General features: G+C 43.1%; 1 long non-coding RNA gene across 1 annotated transcript; it reads right to left on the minus strand.

The window, feature by feature from the left end:
- Nucleotides 1-4,258: 4,258 nt before the first annotated feature.
- On the minus strand, nt 4,259-5,513 carry LOC127313495 (uncharacterized). The gene is made up of 2 exons (XR_007859028.2): nt 5,131-5,513; nt 4,259-4,711 (listed from the first exon to the last, which is right to left on the minus strand). It is a non-coding gene; the product is annotated as an uncharacterized lncRNA (long non-coding RNA).
- Nucleotides 5,514-10,303: the final 4,790 nt, after the last annotated feature.

The raw sequence follows: 10,303 nt of genomic DNA on the forward strand, positions 1-10,303 counted from the left end.
AAAGATCTGAATAAGACCCCAATTCAAAAAACTGTCATATGGACGAAACCTAGAGGGACAGGGACTCTCCCCTCCCCCCCCCCCCCTTGTTGGCCGGCCAAGGAGGTGGAGTCCACCATGGACTCCACTCTCCCACTTCGTTGGCTGGTTAGGGTTGGTGGAGCCCAACCGGGACTCCACCTTCCATGGTGATTTCTTTCGGAAGGTTCTAGAACATTCTAGCGCCTTCCATAAATACACCGGATCATTTCCAAACTTGGAAAGTGACTTCCTATATATGAATCTTATTCTCTGGACCATTCCGGACCTCCTCGTGATGTCCTGGATCCCATCCGAGACTCCGAACAAACATTCGAACTCCATTCCATATTCCATATCTACTTAAAACGACATCAAACCTTAAGTGTGTCACCCTACGGTTCGTGAACTATGCAGACATGGTCGAGACTCCTCTCCTACCAATAACTAATAGCAGGATCTGGAGATCCATAATGGCTCCCACATATTCAACGATAGCTTAGTGATCGATTGAACCATTTACATACGATACCGATTCCCTTTGTCTCGCGATATTTTACTTGTCCGAGGTTTGATCAACGGTATCTCCATACTTTGTTCAACCTCGTCTCCGAAAAGTACTTTTTACTCGTACCGTGGCATATCATCTCTTGTGAACTATTCACATGCTTGCAAGCTAATCAGACGACATTCCACCGAGAGGGCCCAGAGTATATCTATCCGTCATCAGGATGGACAAATCCCACTCTTGATCCATATGCCTCAACTCATACTTTCCGAATACTTAATCCCACCTTTATGACCACCCATTTATGTAGTGGCATTTGATGTAATCAAAGTACCCTTTCGGTATAAGTGATTTACATGATCTCATGGTCGAAGGACTAGGTAACTATGTATCGAAAGCTTATAGCAAATTGAACTTAATGACGAGATCTTATGCTACGCTTATTTGGGTGTGTCCATTATATCATTCATCTAATGACATAACCTTGTTATTAATAACATCCAATGTTCATGATCATGAAACTATGATCATCTATTAATCAACAAGCTAGTTATACAAGAGGCTTACTAGAGACTCCTTGTTGTTTACATAACACACATGTATCAATGTTTTGGTTAATACAATTATAGCATGGTATGCAAACATTTATCATAAACATAAAGATATATAATAACCATTTTATTATTGCCTCCTGGGCATATCTCCAACAGAAAAGCAGTCTTCACATCTAACTACTCAAACTCAAGATCATGCACAACCACAATACCAAAGAATGCCCAAATAGAACTATGCTTGACAAATAGAGAAAATACATCATTATAATTAATACCTCGAATCTAGAGCGGATAACCTTCTTTTGTTTAGGCAAGCACACAACATCACATGTACCATTTTTCTCAAGCGTTTGCATCTCCCCTTGCATAGCAAAAATCCACTTCTCACGCGATTGCATTTCCTTTCCGGCCCAACCCTACCGGCGACAGGCCTTGCCCCGCTCGTCAGAAGTTAACCTTCTTATGAATTTGAATCACAGTATAACATGATTCGTGTAGTCTAAACTTCTATAACTGAGTGCAAAAAATAACAGGTTAACTTCTTAATTTCTGTATTTAGTCTAAAAGCTTGACTAATGCATTTTAAGTTTAGCGAAAAAAGGAAAACACTCATCATGCCTGCTGAGTAGAAAGAATGTGCAAGTGCATACGGTGCTAAAACAATTTTTATGGAGTAAAATTCACAAGGCACCGACAAGTAGCTATCGTCTTTTTTTTGCGAATGACATGTATTACTCAAAACTTCAGGAATTACAAGAGATTTGTAAAGTTCCAGCTAAGCCATCTGGACCAGAGGCTAGCCAAACTGCAGTTCTAAAACTAGTCCTAGGATAATTCGCCATATAATGGTTGCTAATGTTTCGTCCTCTTTTAACATGAGTAATACAAGTTTGTCAGACCTTTAATAATGTCTTCATTTCCTCTATTATCGACATGTTTACCGATCTATCCAGCTCCTCATTCTTCACAAGGTTTATTTTCTCCAAACAATCCACCTCCAAAATGATAGGTTGAGTACACCAATGAAGAGTTAGGGAAAGACCCTCTCGGACTGCACTCAATTCAGCTTCCAATGCATCTCTGCATGGCAGAGAGTTCACGTCAAGATGATAGTAGAATGTCACCATTATGATCTCTAACAACAATGCCATCACCTGCATCACCTTCTGTTCCAAAGGAACCGTCAGTATTTAATTTGCACCATCCCACTTGAGGAGGGGTCCATTACAGGTTCTGAACATTGTGTTCCAAATTGCATGTGTGAAACTTTTTCTCCTCAACATCAAGAATAAAATTCCCTTTGATAATATCTTCCACAGGATGATGCTTTACTTGGATCAAAGACTCTGGATAGCTCATTAAGAAACACTTTGATACTTCTGTTGGCGGGGGCCTTTTATCATGAATCACCTCACTGCGAACATACCAGCTGCGCCAAAGAGTCATCAACACCATACTGGTAATACTAGTATTTAGAGCACCGACTAAGTTGAGTAGCCAATATGGGCCGGTATTTTGAATAGAGTTAATATCTGGTAGCTTCCAATCACCCAACATAGTAATCCATCTGCGCCAAGTAGCTATCGTCTTGATGCGTGTTTCGAGAGGAAAAAACTTGCTAACATGAAACAAATAGATGAGTTTATTTAGTATGTTTCTCTAATAAATATAAGGATAGTTACCTTGTAGTTTGGGCACTTCGTTATTTTTAACTTGCTACTTTTTAACTAAAACTAACTGTTATGTTGGCAGACAAGATAACACATTGCATTTGTCATAGAACAGCTTGCCAACACGGCCAGACAATCATTTGAATTTGACACTAAATTACAGAAATATCAACACTAAATCATAACGCCGCAAAATAACATCTACCGCTCATCTCGTCGCCAGCATCGAGACCGCCGAGTGAGGCTGCCAGCCTGCCACCCGAGCTGAGCCGCATTCTTCATTGCACTGCACCACCCAAGAGGGGGTAGGGGCGCCAGGGTTGCATCCTGGTGTGGCAGCGCGGTGAAGTGACGCAGAATGGCCCACCTTTTTTTTTCTTCACAATACTTCAGTTCTATTAGATTCACCGTACAACATACTTTCAGTCTTTCCCATTAAATAGATATGACGCTAGCTACAGATATTGTCATTTTCTATTATACTTTGAGTCAAACATAAAGACGATTAAGTTTGGACAAATCTAGAACATCAATTATTTTGACACGGAGATAGAACTATAGTATACTACTACACATAACCCGTGCAACAGCAAGGGTTGATGTATTACTAGTGTGAATTAAAGCGAACTCTCCATAAATAGATTGTATGCAAAGATGATCGGATACTATGCAAATCCCACTAACTGCTACCGTGAATTACGCCTTCTCCCCAAACTGTTGCATGTGCTTCCTACTCCTTGCTACCGCAAAATGCTTCGTAGTTCTTTTACATGCTAGTTTCTACAGCCCATTGTGATATATATTTCCAAGTGGAGTAATGCTACAGCTACGGGGTGATTTTTACAAAATCAATGCTACGGACTGATGTGGAAAGCAACCAGCAGTTTCAGCTCCTAGAATCACGGGAGAGGCAGCGATTTGCACCAACCAATTCAATCCACGTCCGTCCGTAAGGTGTTTCCGTATGAATATTTCTGTAGGTCTGGGATTACCGTTCCAAGTGCCTCCATATATGTGCTTGAGTGCTTCCGTTATTTGTGTTTCACTAGTACTTAAGAGCTTGAGTAGTCTATCTGACATGATTAAGGTACTTTTGCCAGTACATGCATGTATATGTGCTTACCCAAGCCCTCGACAAAAGTGATTCACTAGTAAAATTTCCATGCTTCCACCTTGGTACACTAAGTTTCCTGGTGTATACATATGTGCTTTGTTCTTCCTACCGTCATAAAAGTTCATCAGGACATGCTTCGGCTTTTACTACACTATACTTCTTATTACCTACACATGTGCTTCTCTTTGTACACTTTCAGAATTCAAAATAGTGCTTCATTATTAGTAGAAATATGATGATTTGACCTTCGATACACTAAGTTTCATACTACCAACTTATATGCTTCCTTCTATTTCCATACACAATTTTGCTTCCATCTCATCTGCCAATTCTCAAATAAGTACATGGGACATGATTTGTACTTCAATAGATTATGTTTCCCAGTCAGATCATAAATGCTTCTTTCTGAATTCATACATGATTTTACTTTCATCCAACATTCACTGAAAAAATTACACATGATTCGATGACATAGTTTAGAATGCTTCGAATCATGGATGCATTCACATTATTTAATTACATGTATCTAATGTTTAACACATCATTGGAGCTAGCCATGGCCGATCCCATCCACTTCCTTTGATGAATGTGTTCGCCATCCTGCGAAGCAATAGCTAGGCCATACGCTCTAGCTAGTCTCATGCTCGTCGCCACTATCTTATTTTGCTTCACATGTTCGGCTCGCTCTTCATGATGGCAGGGGAAGCAATCACCTCCAACCAATTTCCCCGGCTGCCGGCACTCAACGAGGTCCCAAAGATGCTTCCACGCAATGGGATGGCATCATGAAGAGCAAAATTGGCGATGTCATCGCATGTGAGTGTAGGTCCTGATCCAGATAGAGGTGCTACAAATAATGGAAGCATGGATTATATTTGCCATTGAAAAACCAAATAACCCTTTGATGTTTCATGTGAATACCAATTCAGTAATATAATACTGCATAGGCATGTAAATTATGGAAATGCAGCAGAACGAAGACTATGTGGAAGCAGACTTATTTTAAAACAAGATATACAACAAAGGTTCTCTACAAATTTCTGTCTATATACCCAACATCATCACCGTGAATGCTTGAGAAGCATGGTCATAAGGAAGCATGCATATCGTTCTCACAAAGAATAACAAACGGTGCATGGAAGCACATAAAAAATAGCTTGCCGCAAACAGGTGGATGCATAAAACTGATTCCACAAATACATATATATAAGGAAGAGATGTACTTAATCTGGAAAATATAGAAAATATGGGCACACAGGGACCTACACAGTATCAATTAGCTTCTCCTGATATGTGTAGTCGTGCAAGGGATTGAGACGACAACCACGATCGGTGGAAGCAGCCTCCTGCTCGCTGCTTCGGCTGGTGTGTAGCCCCATCGGCGCGCAGCGTCCCACACCTAGTGCTCTGGCCACCGACGGCCATGGACGCGATGGAACTTCATGTGTGCCAGCGCAGGAGTCGATCCATGTGGAGGCGCAGATCTCGGCCAGGGCGGAAGGGTGCGGCGGGGTGGAGTGAGTTGAGGGGCGGCGGGGAGAACAGGGTCGCGCGGCGGCCGAGAGTAGAAGCGAGGAGCAGAGGGATTTAGGGAGACGAGGCTGACGGATCGTAACTGACCAGAAATTCTGGGATACAGTTTGGCAACGAGCGAGGTTAGCGGGAGCAAATAAGCGAGGAGAAAAGCCATCGGATGGAGGAGAGACGGACGGCATCGCTTTGGTCCGACGATTTGTTTCCAGTCGGACTACGAAGTATAGTGTTTACCATATGTAATTTGCTGTTTATTCCGAGTCTGTATTCTCATTTCCGTTGTGTTGTTTCTTAAGCCACAAGAAATATACATTTCTAGTTTTAAATTATGTGAGCAGTTTCGTCGATATAAACGACGCAATTCGTGCAAGTGCAAAACAATATGTGAAGACCGTGCTACGTTTTTCAGATTATGTTAATCAATTATCTATGTTTTTTTTTTGAGAACAGCATCCCTCCTCTTTATTTAACTTATAATGTGCGGAATACAAACGCCATCAGGCGGATTAACAACCAGGTGTATCGACCTGCTGGTAACGAAGACACAAACTGAGCCAGATCATGCGGCTCTTTATTCGAGCGACGATTTTCATGCACGTACATCACCTCCGACAAGTCCCTCGCCACAGCCTTGATCTCCTGCGGGACATGGCTATACTTGCCCAGATTGACTTCCTTTAGTGCCACTACAACCGAGGAGCAATCACTTGCCACTCGTATCTTGGACAGATCGAGGTCAAGAGCTAGGTTCAGGCCCTCCCTCACCGCCATTGCTTCTAGAGTTTCTGGGTCCGTGATCGCATGAAACACCACCGCGGAGGCCCCCAGAAAAACCCCTTCATCCGAGCGTGCCACGGCTGCCACCGCACCCGCCCTCCTAGTCTTCGCAAGCCCTGCGTCCACATTCACCTTCGACACGCCGTTGGGTGGCTTGACCCATCGCGGGTGCGGCAGTGACCTCCTTGGAGCTTGCTTGTCCACGGTATGGCTCTTACTAGACTGCTCTAAGTCTCTCAGAAAACTCTCAACAAAGTGATGAGTGCTCAAAGGGCTTTGGAAGAGATCCTCATGAATTGCCTTCCAACGAGCATGCCATATTGCCCAAGCGGTAACAACCATGCGAACTAGCTGGTCATGCGGGAGTGTATCGATCATAGTGAACAGCCAATTCCGTGCCTCTGGTTCTTGCGACTGACACATATGTTCGACCATTTCTTCACATGATAGTGTCCAAACACTCCTCGCCATCGCACAATCTAGCAGTGAGTGTCGCCAAGAGTCATCCTGTAGGATAACGTTGCATAGAAAATAAAAAATTTCCTACCACGAACACGCATTCCAACCCAAGATGCAATCTAGAAGACGGTAGCAACGAGGACGTATCGAGTCTCACCCTTGAAGAGATTCCAAAGCCTACAAGAGGAGGCTCTTGTTGCTGCGGTAGACGTTCACTTGCCGCTTGCAAAAGCGCGTAGAAGATCTTGATCACGATCGGTTCCGGCGCCACGAACGGGCAGCACCTCCGTACTCGGTCACACGTTCGGTTGTTGATGAAGACGACGTCCACCTACCCGTTCCAGCGGGCAGCGGAAGTAGTAGCTCCTCTTGAATCCGACAGCACGACGGCGTGGTGTCGGTGGTGGTGGAGAAGTCCGGCGGATCTTCGCTAAAGCTACGCGGGAGTTATGGAGGAGAGGGGGGCGGCTAGGGTTTGGGAGGGGGTGGCCGGCCTCAAGGGGGTGCGGCCAACTTGTGGCTTTGTGGTGGCCGGCCCCCTCCCCTATGCCCCTCATTATATAGGTGGAACCCCAAGTGTTGGTATCCAAGTCTTCGAATAAGACCCGAACCAAAAACCTTCCACATGGAGGGGAAACCTAGCCAAGCTAGGACTCCCACTAGAGGTGGGAGTTCCACCTCCCATATGGGGGGGTGGCCGGCCCCCTAAGGGGGAGTCCACTTGGGACTCTTCCCCCACTAGGGTTGGCCGGCCATGGAGGTGGAGTCCCATGTGGACTCCACCTTCCTTGGTGGTTTCTTCCGGACTTTTCTAGAACCTTCTAGAACCTTCCATAGAACCTTCCGCGACATTTTAATTCACATAAAATGACATCCTATATATGAATCTTATTCTCCGGACCATTCCGGAACTCCTCGTGATGTCCGGGATCTCATCCGCGACTCCGAACAAATATTCGAACTCCATTCCATATTCAAGTTCTACCATTTCAACATCCAACTTTAAGTGTGTCACCCTACGGTTCGTGAACTATGCGGACATGGTTGAGTACTCACTCCGACCAATAACCAATAGCGGGATCTGGAGATCCATAATGGCTCCCACATATTCAACGATGACTTTAGTGATCGAATGAACCATTCACATACAATACCAATTCCCTTTGTCACGCGATATTTTACTTGTCCGAGGTTTGATCTTCGGTATCACTCTATACCTTGTTCAACCTCGTCTCCTGACAAGTACTCTTTACTCGTACCGTGGTATGTGGTCTCTTATGAACTCATTCATATGCTTGCAAGACATTAGACGACATTCCACCGAGAGGGCCCAGAGTATATCTATCCGTCATCGGGATGGACAAATCCCACTGTTGATCCATATGCCTCAACTCATACTTTCCGGATACTTAATCCCACCTTTATAGCCACCCATTTACGCAGTGGTGTTTGGTGTAATCAAAGTACCTTTCCGGTATAAGTGATTTACATGATCTCATGGTCATAAGGACTAGGTAACTATGTATCGAAAAGCTTATAGCAAATAACTTAATGACGAGATCTTATGCTACGCTTAATTGGGTGTGTCCATTACATCATTCATACAATAACATAACCTTGTTATTAATAACATCCAATGTTCATGATTATGAAACAAATCATCCATTAATCAACAAGCTAGTTTAAGAGGCATACTAGGGACTTCTTGTTGTCTACATATCACACATGTACTAATGTTTCGGTTAATACAATTATAGCATGATATATAAACATTTATCATAAACATAAAGATATAAATAATAACCACTTTATTATTGCCTCTAGGGCATATCTCCTTCAGTCTCCCACTTGCACTAGAGTCAATAATCTAGATTACATAGTAATATACCTAACACCCATGGCATTCTGGTGTTGGTCATGATTTGCCGTAGGGAGCGCTTTAGTCAACGGATCTGCTACATTCAGATCAGTGTGTACTTTGCAAATCTTTACTTCTCCATCTTCGATGTACTCGCGAATCGAGTGGTAACGCAGCTTGATATGCTTCAGCCTCTTGTGTGACCTTGGCTCTTGTGCATTGGCGATGGCACCCATGTTATCACAGTAAATGATTAATGGGTCCAATGCACTAGGAACCACACCGAGCTCTACAATGAACCTCTTCATCCATACCGCTTCTGATGAAGCCTCTGAAGCCGCTATGTACTCTGATTCTATTGAAGACTTCGCCACCGTGCACTGCTTCGAGCTTGCCCACCTTATCGCAAAGCACCATTCAATATAAACACGTACCCAGATTGTGACTTAGAGTCATCAGGATCAGTGTTCCAACTTGCATCGGTGTAACCACTTACAACGAGCTCTTGGTCACCTCCATAACAAAGAAACATATCCTTAGTTCTTTTCAAGTACTTCAGGATATTCTTGACCGCTGTCCAGTGTTCCATTCCTGGATCACTTTGATATCTGCTAGTCAAACTAACAGCATGTGCTATATCCGGTCTAGTACATAGCATGGTATACATGATAGATCCTACTGCCGAGGCATAGGGGATATTACTCATCCTTTCTCTTTCTTCTGCCGTAGCCGGTCCTTGAGTCTTACTCAAGACCTTGCCTGGTAACATAGGTAAGAACCCTTTCTTACTTTCGTCCATTCTAAACTTCTTTAGAATCTTGTCCAGATATGTACTCTGTGATAGCCCTATTAGGCGTCTTGATCTATCTCTATAAATCTTGATGCCTAATATATACGATGCTTCACCAAGGTCTTTCATTGAAAAACTATTATTCAAATAACCTTTAACACTGCTTAATAGTTCTATATCATTTCCGATTAATAATATGTCATCTACATATAATATCAGGAATGCTACAGAGCTCCCACTCACTTTCTTGTAAATACAGGCCTCTCCATGACACTGTATAAACCCGATGTCTTTGATCACCTTATCAAAGCGTCGGTTCCTCGATGCTTGCTTCAGTCCATAGATTGAACGCTGAAGTTTGCATACTTTGTCAGCATTTTTAGGATCGACAAAACCTTTGGGTTGTACCATATACAACTCTTCCTCAATGTCTCCATTAAGGAACACCGTTTTGACATCCATCTGCCAAATCTCATAATCGAAAAATGCAGCTATTGCTAACAAAATCCTCACAGATTTTAGCTTCGCTACAGGTGAGAAAGTCTCATCGTAGTCAACTCCTTGAATTTGTCGGAAACCCTTTGCGACAAGTCGAGCTTTATAGACAGTAATATTACCATCAGCATCTGTTTTTCTCTTGAGGATCCATTTATTCTCGACAGCCTTTCGGCTATCAGGTAAGTCTACCAAAGTCCATACTTTGTTATCATACATGGATCCCATTTCGGATTTCATGGCTTCTTGCCATTTGTTGGAATCTGGGCTCATCATCGCTTCTTCATACGTCGCAGGGTCTGATACGTCCAATTTGCATCACTATTTTATATCATAATTTGCTGTTATTCATTGATATATTTCATATTGGGACACATTACTTATGTTATTTCATCTATTTTGCATGTTTCATCGTTATTGGAGGATCAAACACCGGAGCCAGGATTCTGCTGGAAAAAGCACCGTCAGAACGCAATATTTCGGAAGATCAACTCTGGAAGGAAATTATACCAAAAATCCTATTTTTC

This window comes from Lolium perenne, chromosome 7 (assembly GCF_019359855.2).
Source record: "Lolium perenne isolate Kyuss_39 chromosome 7, Kyuss_2.0, whole genome shotgun sequence".
Lineage (NCBI taxonomy): Eukaryota > Viridiplantae > Streptophyta > Magnoliopsida > Poales > Poaceae > Lolium > Lolium perenne.